This window comes from Panulirus ornatus, chromosome 39 (genome assembly GCF_036320965.1).
Source record: "Panulirus ornatus isolate Po-2019 chromosome 39, ASM3632096v1, whole genome shotgun sequence".
NCBI classification, from domain to species: Eukaryota; Metazoa; Arthropoda; class Malacostraca; order Decapoda; family Palinuridae; genus Panulirus; species Panulirus ornatus.
Window position 1 is genome coordinate 1348085 of NC_092262.1, and position 21926 is coordinate 1370010.

A 21926-nucleotide genomic window follows, 5' to 3' on the forward strand; every position below is an offset into this window, starting at 1 on the left:
AGTTTTTAAAAACATGTTATGGGGGGGGGGTTGGGCCATTTCTTTTCTGTTTCCTTCCCTACCTCGAAAACCCGGGGGAACAGGAAAAATTTTAAAAAAAAAAAAAAAATAAAAAAAATAACAATAATTTTAACAACAAAAACACAAAAAAATATAATAATTATAAAATAATAATAAAATTTTTTTAAATTTTTTTTAAAAAATAAAAAAGGGTATTCTTTTTTTTTGCTTTGGGGTCTCCCGCTTACGATACCGCAAAAACACGAAAAAGGCCCAACCCACCCACATACACATGAATACAACACTCCACACTCAAATATAGATTCCTATACATCCAATGTAACATATTATACCAAACGACAATATATTTCACATGTACAGAATTCTACTGTCCCCTTTATTTATTCCATCACCATCCCCAAACGGGAATAACCCCCCCCCCCCCAAATTGCCGGGGTGCGCTGGGAAAAAGAAACAAAAGCCCCATTGTTCAACTCATTTTCTACTTCATTTTAAAATGCACCAAACCACACCCCCTTTCCCACACCAAGCCCACCCCAATTTTTCCAGGTTTCCCCCAGACGCTTCCAGGGCCGGGTTTTCAATCCATTGACCACGTCGACCCCGATTCCACACTTCATTTAATCTTTCCTTGCCCCCTTTTCCCTCCTCTGTTTCGGGCCCCGGGCAACTCAAAATCTTTTCACTCCACCTTCCCGCCAATTTGTCTTCCCTTCCCTCTTTCCCTCCCCTCTGACCAAATCCCTTTTGGTAAAATCTTTCCCCTCGCTCATTATCCCCTTGTCCCAAAACAATTTCAAAACACCTCTTCTCTTCTCAAACACTTCTTTTTATTTCCACCTCTCTCTTACCCTTTAATTCCTACTGTTAAAACTACCTCACCCACTATGTCCTCAAGATCTCATTTTCCACACACCCACCCTCCTCCACAACTTATCCCCAAAACTCCCGCAAACATAATCTTTTTGGAATCCTATTCCTTCAAAATCCCTTTTTGCTTTCCGAATAAGTTCTCGATTTCCCAAAACATTTTTCACCTCCCAATTTTCGCCCCTCCCCCCCCCCTTTGATTAACTTCTCTTCCATGGTTCCATCGCTGGCAGACCACCCCCAGATATCTAAAAATTTTCTTCCCCCATTTTTTTCTCCATTCAAATTTAACTCCCAATTGACTTGACCCTACCCTAATGTAACTAAAACCTTGCTCTTATTCATATTCTTTCACCACTTTAAAAACTCAGTCACCAGCTTCTGCATTTCTCACATAATCACCACCACCTGTTTCATCACGAAAAAACTGATCATTTCTCAAGCTCTCTCATCAAAACACTGCATGCTTGCCCCCCCAAAAATTTTCCATTCTTTTCCCCTAACAAACCCCATCCATAAACAAATTAAAAAACCCGGGGAACTCACACCCCCCTGCCGCAAACCTACTTCATTAGAACCAATCACTTTCTCTCTTCCTACATCCATCCTTACATCCTCGAAAAAAAACTTTTCACTGCTTCTTCAATTTGACTCCACACCAAATTCTTAATCCTTCCCACAAAATTCTCTATGAAACCTATATATGCCCTTTTCCACATCCGTAAATGCTCATACAAACCCTTTACTTTTTTTTAAGTATTTCTCACATCATTCTTTAAAAAACCTTGATCCCCACTCCTCTACCCCTTCTGAAAACCCCATCCTCTTCCCCAATCTGTCTCTGTAAGCCTTCACCTCCAATCAAACCCCCCATATAAATTTCCCCGGGAAAAGTTCAATAACTTATACCCCTTTAATTGAGAAATCGCTTTATCCCCCTTTGCCTTTGTACAATGGGATTTGCAACATTTTTGCCAATCTAGGCCCTCCCAGAATATCAACATTAAATAACCTTACCAACCATCAACAACAGTCACCCCTTTTTTAATAAATTCCCTAAATACCATAAAACCTGCGCCAAAGGGGCTTTACTTCCGAAAACTTTTTCTACCTCTCTTTTTTTTTACCAAATCATTTTCCCTAACCCTCTCACTTTGTACCCGAAAAAACCCCACCTATATCTCCCCACTTTTCACAAAAAATTTCAAAAAAACCTTCAAAATCTCACCCCCTTTTTCTTTCTCAAAACCATATTTTACATCCCCTTTCCCTTTTTCCTGAATTTTTCCCATTTTGTCCCTTGTCTTAAACAACTTTATTTACCCCCTTCCAAAAACATCTTTTTTTTTCCCCTAAAATTAAAATTACTCTCCCCCCCCCAAACTCTCATTTGCCCTCTTTGTCACCTCTCCCCCTTTCCTTGCCTTTTTGCCTCTTTTCTTTTTATACATCCCCCCCATTTGCTTTTTTTCCCCTGCAAAAATCTCCAAAAATCCTCTTTTCTCTTTCACTAAAAACCCTACTTCTTCATCCCACACCACACCTTTTCTAATAAAATTCCACCTCCCCCTTCCAACCACAACTTTTTTGCCAACCATCACTGTTCCCAAATATATCCCACCCTCCCCCCACCCCCTTACCTCCTTTGTTTTCTCATATTTTTCCATTCAATTTTGTCTCTGCTGGTTTTCCTCCCCAAAATCCCTTTGAAATCATTACTTCACCACTCTCTTCCTCCAACATTCTCTTCCTTTTGACAAACGTCAAATCTTCAACTTTGCTCCACAAGTAATATCAGACACCCCTCCTTGCCCCTCAACCCTTTGTTTCCCAAAAGCCTTTATTCGGGGCCCCCAATTAAAATATCCTTTAACGCCCTCGGGGCCATTCCCTACTTAATAGTATACTTATGTATATCTCGCTTTCTAAACCGGGGTTTCCCCAAATCACCACCCCTTTTCGCACATAAATTTCTACAAACTTTCCCTTTTTCCATTTAAACACTGAAAAACCCCCAGTATCCCAATTATTCCTCAACGTCCACATACTAAATTTTGCTTCAAATACCCATCACCCCCCGGTCTTTGCTAAACCAAAACACACTCTTCAATGCCCCCAAAACACTTGCCTCTATGATTTTTTCTCATCACGGGGTTATATGCCCAAAACACCCTTCTCTCATAAAAACTTTCGTTTTCCCCCCTATCAATTAAAAATTTACTTTCTTACATTCTACCACATTCCCCCGACAACTCCTGTTTTCAGGAGTAGTGCTACCCTTCCCTTGCTCGTAACCTCTCACTAACCCCTGACTTTATCCCAAGCATTCCAAACCACTCAACCCCTTTTTCCTTTAGCTTTTTCACTCGAGCCAAACACCGGCCTTTCCTCAAAAAAAGTACCTATCTCTCCTTTTTTCTCTCGGTTACATCGCCACTTTAGACACCCTAATCTACCTTTTGAGGGGGATGAGTCCCCCGCTTACTCCTTCTTTGTTTCCCTTTTAGAAAGTTTTCCAGGAGGGGGGGGTTTCGGCCCCTGCTCCGTCACCTTTTTGTCGCCTTCCCACGACACGTAGGAATCGTGGGAAGATTCTTTTTCCTCTACCCCAGGGGTGAATAAGGTAATAATAATAATAATGAAAAAAAAAATAAAAATTAATAAAAATAAAATAAAAATAATAATAAAAATAATAATAAAATAATAAAAATAATATAATATAATAATAAAAAATTAAAAATAATAATAATAAAGATAATAAAATAAAAATAATAATATAATAAAAATTTAAAAATAATAATAATAATAATAATAAAATAATAAAATAAAATTTTTGTAATAATAAAACAATAATAAAATAAAGTTAAAATTATGATGAAAATAAAATTAATCTAGTAACAATCTAATGATATAAAATTGGTAAAATAATAATATTTTAAAAAAAATTAATAAATAAATGATAATAACAAAATGTTAAAAAAATAATAATTTTAATAAATAATAATATTTTTTAATTAAAAAAATAAGGGTAAAATAATAAGTAATAATAAAATGATAATAATAATTATAATATAATAAAATAAATAATAAAAAAATAATAATAATAATAAAATAAAAAAAAAATTAATTAAAGGAAAATTTTAAAATGATAATATTAATATAAAAATTTTTTAAATAATAAATAATAATAATAATAAAATAATAATAATAAATAATAATAAAAATTTTATAATAATAAAAAATAAAAAAAATTAATAATAATAAAAATAAAATTAAGAGAAAAGTGTTTGGATCTCGTAAAAGTGGGTTTGCGGGGGGGTGTTGATTCTCCATGGTTTTTTAATTTGTTTAGGGAAAAGGGGGTTTTTAAAGGGAGGTAAATGCAAATTTTTGAAAAGGGGCAATATGAAGTCGGTTAATGAAAACTTAACTATCATTTGTTTTTTCGCTGAGGATAAAACGCGGGTGGTGTTTCATTAAAGAAACTCAAAAGCGGGACTGATTTTGGTAAAGTGTGGGGAAAAAGGGAAAATTAAGAAAAATGTGAATAAAAAAGGGTTTTAGGTACATGGGGTTGGGGGTCAATTCAAAGGGGAGGTGTTTTGAATGGAGAAAAAGGGAGGAAGTGAAGTTTTTTAATTTGGGGAGGGGATCTGGAAAGCGGAGGGAACCATGAAGCGGAAGGGATCATGGGGTGGGGGGGGGCAAAAAATTCGGGGGGCCTTGAAAATGTGGGGAAAGCGAAAAAACATTATCTGGGAAAGAAAAAAAGGGTAGTTTAAGGGGAATATGGTTCCAAAATGTTGTAGGGTTGCGGGGCTCTAGGTTAGAGTTTTGCCCCAAGGAGGGAAATGGCGGAAAGGGAAAAGTTTGGGGACAATTTTGTGGTTAGGGGTTTGATCGATGAAAACTAAGGTAAGAGAATGTGGGGAAAAAAAAAGAGCGGGGTTTAAAGGGGCAAAGAGGGTTTTTAAAGGGGGTTTGGGCACATGGGAGAATATGAGGAAGATTGACCAAGAGGATAAAAAGTGTCGGGGGGGAAAGGGAAAGGGAGACCAAATTGGGGGGTGGAAAAGGGATAAAAAAGTTTTTGTGGGGATGGGGGCCTAACTCAGGGGGTGAAAGGAGGCAAGAATAGAGTAATTTGGAGCGTGGGGGTTATACCGGGGTTACGGCTGTCAGGGGTTTAATGGGGGAGTGAAGCGTCGGGGGTAAACCAGGGAAAGCTGTGTAAAAAAATGTATAGTTGCGGTGTGGACGATGTATATACATTTTAGGGGGGGGGGTTTGGGCCTTTTCTTTCGCCCTTTTCCTTGCGCTACCTCGAAAACCGGGAGAAGCGACAAATTATAAAAAAATAAAATAATAAAAATTAATAAAAATAATAATAATAAAAAATAATAATAGTAATAAAAATGATGTTTAAAAAAATGATCCTTATACAAAAAATAAAATAATAAAATACAAAAATAATAAAAAAATTTTAAATAATAATGAAAATGATGATAAAAAGTAATGAAATAAAAAGAATGAAAAATAAAATAATAACAAAAATTTAAGGATAAAAATAAATAATATAATAAAAATAATAATAATGATAATAATAATAATAAAAATAAATAAAAAAAAATTTAATATAAAAAATTAAAAAATAATAAAAAAAATAATAATAAAAATAATTTTAAAAATTTAATTTAATAAAAAATTTTAAAAATTTGATAATACAAAAATTTTATGTTTAAAACGGGATTATCGGAAAAAGATAAAATAATGATTAAAATTCCCCCCCTTTAAAGGGGGGAAAAATTTAAAACTGGCCAAGAAATTCCCCGGTCTTTAGAAGGTTTACCAAGGGGGGGAAGCGGGGTTTTTTGGAAATCCCTTCGTTCTATATTATTTTCCCAAAAAAAGGAACACAAAAGGGCCTAGGAGGAATTTTCCCTAAAAGGGGCCCTCTGTCATCTTTTTCTTGACGATACCTCGCTCACGGGGTATTAAACAAACCCTGGGGAAAAAAATTTAGCTAAAAGTGCTCACAATATGGGTAAGCCTTTCTTTTTCCGGGAAAAAAACAAATTTCTAATTATGCCCCTTTGCGGGAATTTTTTTGATTATTTTTTAATTTTTATTTTTTTTATCCCTTAAAAAAGGTAAAGGAACAGGTTTTTGATGATACTGGGTATTGTATTATGCCCTTGTTCAAGATTTCTCACCTTTACAAAATCAAGAAATTTAAAAGTTAACTTCCCAAAAAATTAAAAGGTCAAATTTTTTTTAACATCGTTAAAAGGTTCGTTGGGGGCAGTAAGTTTTTTTAAAATCTCAGTGAAGCTGTTTTTTTCAAATTGCCACCATACCCCTAGATTCATACTCGTCCTTTGACACCTAAAATACTTGCCCCTCTTTTCAAAACTCTTGCATTCACCTCCCTAACAACCCCATCCATAAACAAATTAAACAACCATGGAGACATCACACACCCCTGCCGGAAACCTACATTCACTGAGAACCAATCACTTTCCTCTCTTCCTACACGTACACATGCCTTACATCCTCGATAAAAACTTTTCACTACTTCTAACAACAAAATATATATATATATATATTTATATATATATATATATATATATATATATATATATATATATATATATATATATATATATATATATATATATATGTATATATATATATATATATATATATACTTAGAAAAGCAAATGGATTTGTATGTAGCATTTATGGATCTGGAGAAGGCATATGATAGAGTTGATAGAGATGCTCTGTGGAAGGTATTAAGAATATATGGTGTGGGAGGAAAGTTGTTAGAAGCAGTGAAAAGTTTTTATCGAGGATGTAAGGCATGTGTACGTGTAGGAAGAGAGGAAAGTGATTGGTTCTCAGTGAATGTAGGTTTGCGGCAGGTGTGTGTGATGTCTCCATGGTTGTTTAATTTGTTTATGGATGGGGTTGTTAGGGAGGTAAATGCAAGAGTTTTGGAAAGAGGGGCAATTTGAAGTCTGTTGTGGATGAGAGAGCTTGGGAAGTGAGTCAGTTGTTGTTCGCTGATGATACAGCGCTGGTGGCTGATTCATGTGAGAAACTGCAGAAGCTGGTGACTGAGTTTGGTAAAGTGTGTGAAAGAAGAAAGTTAAGAGTAAATGTGAATAAGAGCAAGGTTATTAGGTACAGTAGGGTTGAGGGTCAAGTCAATTGGGAGGTAAGTTTGAATGGAGAAAAACTGGAGGAAGTGAAGTGTTTTAGATATATGGGAGTGGATCTGGCAGCGGATGGAACCATGGAAGCGGAAGTGGATCATTGGGTGGGGTAGGGGGCGAAAATTCTGGGGGCCTGGAAGAATGTGTGGAAGTCGAGAACATTATCTCGGAATGCAAAAATGGGTATATTTGAAGGAATAGTGGTTCCAACAATGTTGTATGTTTGCGAGGCGTGGGCTATGGATAGAGTTGTGCGTAGGAGGATGGATGTGCTGGAAATGAAATGAGGAGCATGTATTTTAGGTGTCAAAGGACGAGTATGCACATCTTAGAGTATGGTGGCAATTAGACAACAACAGCTTCACTGAGATTGAAGACAACTTCACTGCACCTCAACGAACATTGAGACTTGATGATAAAACATATTCTGACCTTCAATTCAGGTAAGTTAACTTTCTCATTTCTCTGATTTAGTAAAGGTGAGAAATCATTGAACAAGTCATAATACAATACATAGATATCTATCATTAAGCCTGTCTCTCTCACCATGTTTAAGGGATAAAAAAAATAAAGAGATTCCAAACATAATCAAATACATTCAGCTAGGGACATAATTAGAAAGTAGTTTTGTCTGGAAATAGACGTGCTTACACATATTGTGACGCACTTTTAGCTAATATTTTTTCCATACATGTTCGTCTTAATATCCGCGTGAGCGAGGTATCGTCAAGAACAGATGACAGAGCCTTATAGGGAAAATTCCTCACTAGGCTCCTTGCTGTGTTCCTTCTTTTAGAAACTAATATAGAACGAGAGGATTTCCAACAACACGCTTCCGCTCCCCTTGGTAGCCTTCTACGACACGCTGGGAATACTTGGCCAGTTTAATTTCTCCCCAGTCTACAGGGATGATAATCATTAATCATTATTAGTATCTTTTTCTCGATAATCCTGATTTTATCATCATTATTGTCATTATCATTTTAAAATTATTATTATTATTATTATCATTATTATTATTATTACTATTATTATTATTATTATTATTATTACTATTATTATTATTATTATTATTATCATTATTATTATTATTATTATTATTATTATTATTAATATTTTTATCATTAGCATTATCATCGTCATTATTGTTATTATCATTACTATTATTATCATTACTATTATCATCATTATCATTATTATCATTATTATTATTATTACTAGTATTATTATTATTATTATTATTGTATAAGTATCATTTTTATTATCATCATTATTATTACTATTATTATCATTATTATTATTATTATTATTATTATTATTATTATTTTTTATTTTATTATAATTTGTCGCTGTCTCCCGCGCTTGCGAGGTAGCGCAAGGAAACAGACGAAAGAAATGGCCCAAACCCCCCCCCCCCCATACACATGTATATACATACGTCCACACACGCAACTATAGATTCCTACACAGCTTTCCATGGTTTACCCCAGACGCTTCACATGCCCCGATTCAATCCACTGACAGCACGTCAACCCCGGTATACCACATCGCTCCAATTCACTCTATTCCTTGCCCTCCTTTCACCCTCCTGCATGTCCAGGCCCCGATCACACAAAATCTTTTTCACTCCATCTTTCCACCTCCAATTTGGTCTCCCTCGTTCCCTCCACCTCCGACACATATATCCTCTTGGTCAATCTTTCCTCACTCATTCTCTCCATGTGCCCAAACCACTTCAAAACACCCTCTTCTGCTCTCAACCACGCTCTTTTTATTTCCACACATCTCTCTTACCCTTACGTTACTCACTCGATCAAACCACCTCACACCACACATTGTCCTCAAACATCTCATTTCCAGCACATCCATCCTCCTGCGCACAACTCTATCCATAGCCCATGCCTCGCAACCATACAACATTGTTGGAACCACTATTCCTTCAAACATACCCATTTTTGCTTTCCGAGATAATGTTCTCGACTTCCACACATTCTTCAAGGCCCCCAGAATTTTCGCCCCCTCCCCCACCCTATGATCCACTTCCGCTTCCATGGTTCCATCCGCTGCCAGATCCACTCCCAGATATCTAAAACACTTCACTTCCTCCAGTTTTTCTCCATTCAAACTCACCTCCCATTTGACTTGACCCTCAACCCTACTGTACCTAATAACCTTGCTCTTATTCACATTTACTCTTAACTTTCTTCTTCCACACACTTTACCAAACTCAGTCACCAGCTTCTGCAGTTTCTCACATGAATCAGCCACCAGCGCTGTATCATCAGCGAACAACAACTGACTCAGTTCCCAAGCTCTCTCATCCTCAACAGACTTCATACTTGCCCCTCTTTCCAAAACTCTTGCATTTACCTCCCTAACAACCCCATCCATAAACAAATTAAACAACCATGGAGACATCACACACCCCTGCCGCAAACCTACATTCACTGAGATCCAATCACTTTCCTCTCTTATTATTATTATTATTATTATTATTATTATTATTATTATTATTATTATTATTATTATCATTATTATTATTATTATCATTACTATTATTGTTATTATTATTATTATTATTATTATTATTATTATTATTATTATTATTATTATTATTATTATTATTATTATTATCATTATATTAATCATTATCAGTATTAATTTCTCATTATGATTACCATTATTATTATTATCATTATTATTATTATTATTATTATTATTATTATTATTATTATTATTATTATTATCATTATTATTATTATCATCATTATCATTATTATCGTTATAGTATTGTTATCCTTATCATTATTATTAATATTAATATTGATATTATTGCTATTGATATTATTATCAATATCATTATCTTATCATTTTGCTTATTATCATTATCATTATTGATATTATTGCTATTAATATTATTATCATTACCATTATTTTTATCATCATTAGTATTGTTACTATGATTAATATTATTTTCATCAATAATGTTACTAACATTATTATTATTATTGTTATTATTATTATCATTATTATTATTATTATTACTATTATTATTATTATTATTATTATTATTATTATTATTATTATTATTATTATTATAGTTATTATTATTATCATTATTATTATTATTATTATTATTATTATCATCATTACTATTATTATTATTATTATTATTATTATTATTATTATTATTATTATTATTATTGTTATTATCATTATTATTATTATTATTTTATTATCATTATTATTATTATTATCATTATTCATCCCTGGGGATAGAGGAGAAAGAATACTTCCCACGCATTCCTCACGTGTCGTGGAAGGCGACTAAAGGTGACGGGAGCAGGGGCCAGAAACCCTCCCCTCCTGGTATTTTAACTTTCTAAAAGGGGAAACACAAGAAGGAGTCAAGCGGGGAGTACTCATCCTCCTCGAAGGCTTAGATTAGGGTGTCTAAATGTGTGTCGATGTAACCAAGATGAGAAAAAAGGAGAGATAGGTACTATGTTTGAGGAAAGGAACCTGGATGTTTTGGCTCTGAGTGAAACGAAGCTCAAGGGTAAAGGGGTAGAGTGGTTTGGGAATGTCTTGGGAGTAAAGTCAGGGGTTAGTGAGAGGATACGAGCAAGGGAAGGAGTAGCACTACTCCTGAAACAGGAGTTGTCGGAGAATGTGGTAGAATGTAAGAAAGTAAATTTTAGATTGATATGGGTAAAACTGAAAGTTGATGGAGAGAGATGGGTGATTATTGGTGCATATGCACCTGTGCATGAGAAGAAAGATCATGAGAGGCAAGTGTTTTGGGAGCAGCTGAATGAGTGTGTTAGTGGTTTTGATGCACAAGACCGGGTTATAGTGATGGGTGATTTGAATGCAAAGGTGAGTAATGTGACAGTTGAGGGAATAATTGGTATACATGGGGTGTTCAGTGTTGTAAATGGAAATGGTGAAGAGTTTGTAGATTTATGTGCTGAAAAGGGACTGGTGATTGGGAATACCTGGTTTAGAAAGCGAGATATACATAAGTATACGTATCTAAGTAGGAGAGATGGCCAGAGAGCGTTATTGGATTACTTGTTAATTGGGAGGCGCGCGAATAAGAGTCTTTTGGAAGCTAATGTGTTGAGAGGTGCAACTGGAGGGATGTCTGATCATTATCTTGTGGAGGCAAAGTTGAAGATTTGTACGTTTTGTCAGAAAAGGAGAGAGAATGTTGGAGTGAAGAGAGTGGTGAGAGTAAGTGAGCTTGCAAAGGAGACTTGTGTGAGGAAGTACCAGCAGAGACAGAACATTGAATGGAAAAATATGAGAACAAAGGAGGTAAGGGGAGTGGGGGAGGAATGGGATATATTTAGGGAAGCAGTGATGGCTTGCGCAAAAGATGCTTGTGGCTTGAGAAGCGTGGGAGGTGGATTGATTAGAAAAGGTAGTGAGTGCTGGGATGAAGAAGTAGGATTATTAGTGAAAGAGAAAAGAGAGGCATTTGGACGATTTTTGCAGAGAAAAAATGCAAATGAGAGGGAGATGTATAAAAGAAAGAGGCAAAAGGTCAAGCGAAAGGTGGAAGAGGTGACAAAGAGGGCAAATGAGAGTTGGGGTGAGAGAGTATCATTTAATTTTAGGGAGAATAAAAAGATGTTTTGGAAGGAGGTAAATAAAGTGTGTAAGACAAGGGAGCAAATGGGAATTTCAGTGAAGAGGGCTAATGGGGAGATGATAACAAGTAGTGGTTATGTGAGAAGAAGATGAGGTGAGTATTTTGAAGGTTTGTTGAATGTGTTTGATGATAAAGTGGCAGATATAGGGTGGTTTTTTCGGTGTACAAAGTGAGAGGGTTAGGGAAAATGATTTGGTAAACAGAGAAGAGGTAGTAAAAGCTTTGCGGAAGATGAAAGCCTTCAAGGCGGCAGGTTTGGATGGTATTGCAGTGGAATTTATTAAAAAAGGGGTGACTGTAATGTTGACTGGTTGGTAAGGTTATTTAATGTATGTATGATTCATGGTGAGGTGCCTGAGGATTGGCGAAATGCTTGCATAGTGCCATTGTACAAAGGCAAAGGGGATAAGAGCGAGTTCTCATATTACAGAGGTATAAGTTTATTGAACATTCCTGGGAAATTATATGGGAGGGTATTGATTGAGATGGTGAAGGCATGTACAGAGCATCAGATTGGGGAAGAGGAGTGTGGTTTCAGAAGTGGTAGAGGACGTGTGGATCAAGTGTTTGCTTTAAAGAATGTATGTGAGAAATACTTAGAAAAGTAAATGGATTTGTATGCAGCATTTACGGATGTGGAGAAGGCATATGATAGAGTTCATAGAGATGTTCTGTGGAAGGAGTTAAGAATATATGGTGTGTGAGTCAAGTTGATAGAAGCAGTGAAAAGTTTTTATCGAGGATGTAAGGCATGTGTACGTGTAGGAAGAGAGGAAAGTGATTGGTTCTCAGTGAATGTAGGTTTGCGGCAGGGGTGTGTGATGTCTCCCTGGTTGTTTAATTTGTTTATGGATGGGGTTGTTAGGGAGATGAATGCAAGAGTTTTGGGAAGAGGGGCAAGCATGCAGTGTGTTGTAGATGAGAGAGCTTGAGAAGTGAGTCAGTTGTTGTTCGCTGATGATACAGAGCTGGTGGCTGATTCATGTGAGAAACTGCAGAAGCTGGTGACTGAGTTTTTCAAAGTGTGTGAAAGAATATGAATAAGAGCAAGGTTATTAGTTACAGTAGGGTTGAGGGTCAAGTCAATTGGGAGTTAAGTTTGAATGGAGAAAAACTGGAGGAAGTAAAGTGTTTTAGATATCTGGGAGTGGATCTGCCAGCGGATGGAACCATGGAAGAGGAAGTGAATCATAGGGTGGGGGAGGGGGCGAAAGTTCTGGGAGCCGTGAAGAATGTTTGGAAGTCGAGAACATTATCTCGGAATGCAAAAATGGGTATGTTTGAAGGAATAGTGATTCCAACAAAGATATATGTTTGCGAGGAGTGGCTATGGATAGAGTTGTGCGCAGGAGGGTGGATGTGCTGGAAATGAGATGCTTGAGGACAATATGTGGTGTGAGGTAGTTTCATCGAGTAGGTAATGTAAGGGTAAGAGAGATGTGTGGAAATAAAAAGAATGTGTTTGAGAGAGCAGAAGAGGGTGTTTTGAAATTGTTTGGTCACATGGAGATAATGAGCGAGGAAAGATTGACCAAGAGGATATATGTGTCAGAGGTGGAGGGAACGAGGAGAAGTGGAAGACTAAATTGGCTGTGGAAAGGTGGAGTGATAAAGATTTTGAGTTGCCGGGGCCTGAACATGCAGGAGGGTGAAAGGCGAGCAAGGAATAGAGTTAATATGAACGATGTGGTATATCGGGGTCGACGTGCTGTCAATGGATTGAACCAGGCCGTGTGAAGCGTCTGGGGTAAACCATGGAAAGTTGTGTTGGGCTTGGATGTGGAAAGGGAGCTGTGGTTTCGGTGCATTATTACATGACAGCTAGAAAATGAGTGTGAACGAATGGGGCTTTTGTTGTCTTTTCCTAGCGCTACCTCGCGCACATTAGGGGGGAGGGGGCTGTTATTCCATGTTTGGCATGATGGTGATGGGAATAAATAAAGGGAGACAGTATGAATTCTGTACATGTGTATATATATATATGTCTGTTTGTGTATATATATGTGTACATTGAGATGTATAGGAATCTATATTTGCATGTGTGGACGTGTATGTATATACATGTGTATGTGGGTGGGTTGGGCCATTCTTTCGCCTGTTTCCTTGCGCTACCTCGCTAACGCGGGAGACAGCGACAAAGCAAAATAAAAAGAATACCATTATTATTATAATTAATAATAATAATATTATTATTATTATTATTATTATTATTATTATTATTATTATTATTGTTGTTGTTGTTATCATTATTGTTATCATTATTATTATTTTTTTATTTTTATTATACTTTGTCGCTGTCTCCCGCGTTTGCGAGGTAGCGCAAGGAAACAGACGAAAGAAATGGCCCAACCCCCCCCCCCATACACATGTATATACATACGTCCACACACGCAAATATACATACCTATACAGCTTTCCATGGTTTACCCAAGACGCTTCACATGCCCCGATTCAATCCACTGACAGCACGTCAACCCCGGTATACCACATCGCTCCAATTCACTCTATTCCTTGCCCTCCTTTCACCCTCCTGCATGTTCAGGCCCCGATCACACAAAATCCTTTTCACTCCATCCTTCCACCTCCAATTTGGTCTCCCTCTTCTCCTTGTTCCCTCCACCTCCGACACATATATCTTCTTGGTCAATCTCTCCTCACTCATCCTCTCCATGTGCCCAAACCACTTCAAAACACCCTCTTCTGCTCTCTCAACCACGCTCTTTTTATTACCACACATCTCTCTTACCCTTACGTTACTCACTCGATCAAACCACCTCACACCACACATTGTCCTCAAACATCTCATTTCCAGCACTTCCATCCTCCTGCGCACAACTCTATCCATAGCCCACGCCTCGCAACCATACAACATTGTTGGAACCACTATTCCTTCAAACATACCCATTTTTGCTTTCCGAGATAATGTTCTCGACTTCCACACATTCTTCAAGGCCCCCAGGATTTTCGCTCCCTCCCCCACCCTATGATCCACTTCCGCTTCCATGGTTCCATCCGCTGCCAGATCCACTCCCAGATATCTAAAACACTTCACTTCCTCCAGTTTTTCTCCATTCAAACTCACCTCCCAATTGACTTGACCCACAACCCTACTGTACCTAATAACCTTGCTCTTATTCACATTTACTCTTAACTTTCTTCTTCCACACACTTTTCCAAACTCAGTCACCAGCTTCTGCAGTTTCTCACATGAATCAGCCACCAGCGCTGTATCATCAGCGAACAACAACTGACTCACTTCCCAAGCTCTCTCATCCCCAACAGACTTCATACTTGCCCCTCTTTCCAAAACTCTGGCATTTACCTCCCTAACAACCCCATCCATAAACAAATTAAACAACCATGGAGACATCACACACCCCTGCCGCAAACCTACATTCACTGAGAACCAATCACTTTCCTCTCTTCCTACACGTACACATGCCTTACATCCTCGATAAAAACTTTTCACTGCTTCTAACAACTTTCCTCCCACACCATATATTCTTAATACCTTCCACAGAGCATCTCTATCAACTCTATCATATGCCTTCTCCAGATCCATAAATGCTACATACAAATCCATTTGCTTTTCTAAGTATTTCTCACATACATTCTTCAAAGCAAACACCTGATCCACACATCCTCTACCACTTCTGAAACCACACTGCTCTTCCCCAATCTGATGCTCTGTACATGCCTTCACCCTCTCAATCAATACCCTCCCATATAATTTACCAGGAATACTCAACAAACTTATACCTCTGTAATTTGAGCACTCACTCTTATCCCCTTTGCCTTTGTACAATGGCACTATGCACGCATTCCGCCAATCCTCAGGCACGTCACCATGAGTCATACATACATTAAATAACCTTACCAACCAGTCAACAATACAGTCACCCCCTTTTTTAATAAATTCCACTGCAATACCATCCAAACCTGCTGCCTTGCCGGCTTTCATCTTCCGCAAAGCTTTCACTACCTCTTCTCTGTTTACCAAATCATTTTCCCTAACCCTCTCACTTTGCACACCACCTCGACCAAAACACCCTATATCTGCCACTCTATCATCAAACACATTCAACAAACCTTCAAAATACTCACTCCATCTCCTTCTCACATCACCACTACTTGTTTTCACCTCCCCATTTGCGCCCTTCACTGAAGTTCCCATTTGCTCCCTTGTCTTACGCACTTTATTTACCTCCTTCCAGAACATCTTTTTATTCTCCCTAAAATTTAATGAGAGTATCATTAAATTTTAGGGAGAATAAAAAGATTATTATTATTACTATCATTATTATTATTACTAATATTATCATTATTATCATCATTATTATTATCATTATTACCTTAATTATTATTATTATCATTATTGCTATGATCATTATTATCATTATTATTATCATTATTATTATTATCATTACTATTATTATTATTATTTTTATTATCATTATTATTATTATTATTATTATTATTATTATTATTATTATTATCATTATTATTATTATTATCATTATCATCATTATTATTATTGTTATTACTATTATCATCATCATCATTATCATTATCACTGTTATTATTATCATTATTATTATCATTATTACTATTTTTGTTATTATTGTCACTATTGTTATCATTATCATTACCAGTATTATTACTATTGCTATTATCATTATTATCATCATATATTATCTTTAGTCTATCACTTCTCTTATCATTAGAAATGTTTATAAAAAGTATATGTGTGTGTGTGTGTGTGTGTGTGTGTGTGTGTGTGTGTGTGTGTGTGTGTGTGTCTGTTTGTGTGTGTGTCTGTCTGTGTGTGTGTGTATATGTGAGAGTGTGTGGGTGTGTTTGTGTATGTGCGTGTCTGTGTGTGTGTGTATGTGTGTGTGTGTGTGTGTGTGTGTGTGTGTGTGTGTGTGTGTGTGTACGTTTGTGTGTATGTGGAAATGACACATGTCTCGGGTCCTTTAACATAATATAAGGCAACAGTATTTGAACATGACACATGTCAACAGTCCCTAAAAATGATACATGTCTGCAGTCTTTTAACATGGTATACGACAGCATTCTATGAACATGACACATATCAACATTCCCTGAACAGGACAGATGTTAAGAGTTCCTTTTCTTATCACTGTACGTGTCGACAGTCTCTAAACATGTTTCTTGTCAGCAGCCCTTAGTAATGAACGTAACTGAAACAGTGAATATCTGATTAACTAAGTTATGTCCTACAGACTTTTCGAGAGTAATAGAGAGGACTGGCCTATTGTGCTACTGAGTTTTGAGGAAACAGGTTTCACCGTCTCATCTGCTGAAGGGTATCTGGCCTAACCTGACCAGCTGAGCAGCAGGTTCAACATACAGGACTTCCTGACTGACGTCGGGAACAATCTGTTGAATTTCTTAGGGGGTCGGCTTGTAGGAGTTGCAGCCTGACCTCCTGAGCAACTGAAGAGGTCAAACAAAATAATAAAATCCATAAGAAAAATGTCTCAGTTGTTTATTACCCATGACCTGCGATGAGGAAACACTATCATGAGTATCTAACATCTGGAGGATCCAGGAATCCTACACACCTGGAGGACACAGCACCACCACACACCTGGAGAACTTAGGGTTCTCATACACCTGGAGAATTCAAGCTTCCACATATCTGGATAATCAAATGCTGCCACACACCTGGAGATCCAAAACACCACACACCTTATGAATACTGAACCCACAAACACCTTGAAGATACAGGTTTAGAATCTAGGGCCACCACACACTTTGAGAATCCTGAGCCCCCTCACATGGAGGATCAACAATGCCAAGCATCTTCAGGATATAACATCCAGCACATATGGATGGGTTGGAACTCCAGTGCACCTGGAGAATCCAGAGCTTTCACACACCTTTATTATAAAGGAATCCCAAACACCTGGGTGATGAGAAAACACATGTAAATGGCATAGATCCCATACACACATGGAGGACCTTGTGCTTCTAAACACCTGTAGGGACGATGATCTCCACACCTGGAAGATCTAGCACCCAAGCAGACAAATGGATCGTCTAAGACCCATTCATGCCTGGAGATCCAGAATCCCAACACATCTAGGGGTTCTAGGGCCTCCATATACCAGAAGTGTCCATGAATCCCACACACTTGGAGGATCCAGGACCTCCCAAGCATGTAGGATAAAGAACCCCACACACCTGGAGGATCAAGATTACATAAACACATAGAAGATCCAGGATATATGCAAGGATACATGGAGGACCCCTAAAACACCTATACTTAGCTTATATGTTTTATCTAGGCGAAGATGCACTTGATACGTTGGTGATGATTGGCTAAATGAAACATGTCCAAGTAACATAGCTGTATTTCAAATGTTTATCAGATATTTTGAATAGAAACTTATTTATTCACTCCAGTTTCTCCCTCAGATACATGATAAATCAATTGGTAATGCTAATGAGTAAAAGGAATATGAAGTAATGTGTTGGTAAGTGTAGATTAGATAACAATAACCTCCCAAGTCAACGACCCAAGCTTGTTCTCGGATGCACGTTACTCCATTTGTAAATTTTCACATATTCTAACACAAGTTGGGAAAACTGCGCTAAACATGTGAAGAAACATGTAATTATCAAAAAAGATTTGAAGACCAGAATCTACTCAAAAAATAGAATGAATGAAACTCGCTGCTTGTGAAACGTTACGGGAAGGAAAAAAAAAACAAAATCACCTAAAGGGAACACACTTCCAGTCACTTATCATTAAGGATAATGCTCCATGTCATTCTAAAATATCAAACAAAGTTCCAACAATCGGCTACAAAAAAGTAACAACTAATTCAGTGGTTAGAGGAAACTAATATTGATCACGATCCTTCTGTTACAAAAGTTGAACTGCTCTAGATCTACAAACGTCATAAACAAAATCAAATACAGAAAATAGATGAAATATGTGAGGAATGGAGATAGAGAAAAAAAAAGCAAAATATTATAGAGACATAAAACGCTTAGTGACCGTGGCTTACAAGTCCACACACACAAATATACATACCTATACATCTCAAAGTACACATATATATACACACACAGACTTATACATATATACACATGTACACAATTCATACTGTCTGCCTTTATTTATTCCTATCGCCACCCCGCCACACATGGAATAACAACCCCCACCCCCTCATGTGTGCGAGGTAGCGCTAGGAAAAGACAACAAAGGCCCCATTCGTTCACACTAAGTCTCTAGCTATCATGTAATAATGCACTGAAAACACAGCTCCCTTTCCACATCCAGACCCCACAGAACTTTCCATGGTTCACCCCAGACGTTTCACATGCCCTGGTTCAATCCATTGACAGCACGTCGACCCCGGTATAACACATCGTACCAATTCACTCTATTCCGTGCACGCCTTTCATCCTCCTCCATCTTTACGCCCCGATCGCTCAAAATCTTTTTCACTCCATCTTTCCACCTCCAGTTTGGTCTCCCACTTCTCCTCGAAAAAAAAAAAAAAAAAACGAGAGGGGAGGATTTCCAGCCTCCCGCTCACTTCCCTTTTAGTCGCCTTCTACGACACGCAGGGAATACGTGGGAAGTATTCTTTCTCCCCTATTACCAGGGATATATATACATATATATATATATATATATATATATATATATATATATATATATATATATATATATATATATATATATATATATATATATATACTTGGGGATAGGGCAGAGAGAATATTTCCAGCGCATTCCTCACGTGTCGTAGAAGGCGACTAAAGGGGACCGGAGCGGGAGGCCAGAAACCCTCCCCTCCTCGTATTTTGACTTTCTAAAAGGGGAAACAGAAGAAGGAGTCACGAGGGGAATGCTCATCCTCCTCGAAGGCTCAGATTGGGGTGTCTAAATGTGTGTGGATGTAACCAAGATGAGAAAAAAGGAGAGATAGGTAGTATGTTTGAGGAAAGGAACCTGGATGTTTTGGCTCTGAGTGAAACGAAGCTCAAGGGTAAAGGGGAAGAGTGGTTTGGGAATGTCTTGGGAGTAAAGTCAGGGGTTAGTGAGAGGACAAGAGCAAGGGAAGGAGTAGCACTACTCCTGAAACAGGAGTTGTCGGAGTATGTGATAGAGTGTAAGAAAGTAAATTCTAGCTTAATATGGGTAAAACTGAAAGTTGATGGAGAGAGATGGGTGATTATTTGTGCATATGTACCAGGGCATGAGAAGAAAGATCATGAGAGGCAAGTGTATTGGGAGAAGCTGAATGAGTGTGTTAGTGGTTTTGATGCACAAGATCGGGTTATAGTGATGGGTGATTTGAATGGAAAGGTGAGTAATGTGGCAGTTGAGGAAATAATTGGTATACATTGGTGTTCAGTGTTGTAAATGGAAATGGTGAAGAGCTTGTAGATTTATGTGCTGAAAAAGGACTGGTGATTAGGAATACCTGGTTTAAAAAGCGAGATATACATAATTATACGTATGTAAGTAGGAGAGATGGCCAGAGAGTGTTGGATTACGTGTTAATTGATAGGAGCGCGAAAGAGTGGCTTTTGGATGTTAATGTGCTGAGAGGTGCAACTGGAGGGATGTCTGATCATTATCTTGTGGAGGCATAAGTGAAGATTTCTAAGGGTATCAGAGAAGAAGAGAGAATGTTGGGGTGAAGAGAGTGGTGAGGGTAAGTGAGCTTGGAAAAGAGACTTATGTGATGAAGTAACAGGAGAGACTGAGCACAGAATGGAAAAAGGTGAGAACAAAGGAGGTAAGGGGAGTGGGGAGGAATGGAATGTATTTAGGAAAGCAGTGATGGCTTGCGCAAAAGATGCTTGTGGCATGAGAAGCGTGGGAGGTGGGATGATTAGATAGGGTAGTGAGTGGTGGGATGAAGATGTAAGTTTATTAGTGAAGGAGAAAAGAGAGGCATTTGGACGACTTTTGCAGGGAAAAAATGCAAATGAGTTGGAGATGTATAAAAGAAAGAGGCAAGAGGTCAGGAGAAAGGTGCAAGAGGTGAAAAAGAGGGCAAATGAGAGTTGGGGTGAGAGTATCCTTAAATTTTAGGGAAAATAAAAAGATGTTTTGGAAGGAGGTAAATAAAGTGCGTAAGACAAGGGAGCAAATGGGAAGTTCAGTGAAGGGCGAAAATGGGGAGGTGATAACAAATAGTGGTGATGTGAGAAGGAGATGGAGGGAGTATTCTGAAGGTTTGTTGAATGTGTTTGATGATAGAGTGGCAGATATAGGGTGTTTTGGTCGAGGTGGTGTGCAAAGTGAGAGGGTTAGGGAAAATGATTTGGTACACAGAGAAGAGGTAGTAAAAGCTTTGCGGAAGATGAAAGCCGGCAAGGCAGCAGGTTTGGATTGTATTGCAGTGGATTTTATCAAAAAAGAGGTTGACTGTATTGTTGACTGGTTGGTAAGGTTATTCAATGTATGTATGATTCATGGTGAAATGCCTGAGGATTGGCTGAAGGCTTGCATAGTGCCATTGTAGAAAGGCAAAGGGGATAAGAGTGAGTGCTCATATTACCGAGGTATAAGTTTGTTGAGTATTCCTGGTAAATTACATGGGAGGATATTGATTGAGAGGGTGAAGGCATGTACAGAGCATCAGATTGGGGAAGAGCAGTGTGGTTTCAGAATTGGTAGAAGATGTGTGGATCAGGAGTTTGCTTTGAAGAATGTATGTGAGAAATACTTAGAAAAGCGAATGGATGTGTATGTAGCATTTATGGATCTGGAGAAGGCATATGATAGAGTTGATAGAGATGCTCTGTGGAAGGTATTAAGAATATATGGTGTGTGAGGCAAGTTGTTAGAAGCAGTGAAAAGTTCTTATCGAGGATGTAAGGCATGTGTACGTGTAGGAAGAGAAGAAAGTGATTGGTTCTCAGTGAATGTAGGTTTGCGGCAGGGGTGTGTGATGTCTCCATGGTTGTTTAATTTGTTTATGGATGGGGTTGTCAGGGAGGTGAATGCAAGTGTTTTGGAAAGGGGGGCAAGTATGAAGTCTGTTGTGGATGAGAGCTTGGGAAGTGAGTCAGTTGTTGTTCGCTGATGATACAGCGCTGGTGGCTGATTCCTGTGAGAAACTGCAGAAGCTGGTGACTGAGTTTGGTAAAGTGTGTGAAAGAAG

General features: G+C 37.7%; 2 long non-coding RNA genes across 2 annotated transcripts in view; one reads left to right on the top strand and one right to left on the bottom strand.

Annotated features, from left to right (window-relative positions):
* Nucleotides 1–21926, bottom strand: part of LOC139761237 (uncharacterized) — a 581791-nt gene that overhangs the window by 121999 nt on the left and 437866 nt on the right. The window lies entirely within an intron of this gene.
* On the top strand, nucleotides 7408–17266 carry LOC139761230 (uncharacterized). Its single transcript, XR_011715480.1, has 2 exons — nucleotides 7408–7552; nucleotides 17013–17266. It is a non-coding gene; the product is annotated as an uncharacterized lncRNA (long non-coding RNA).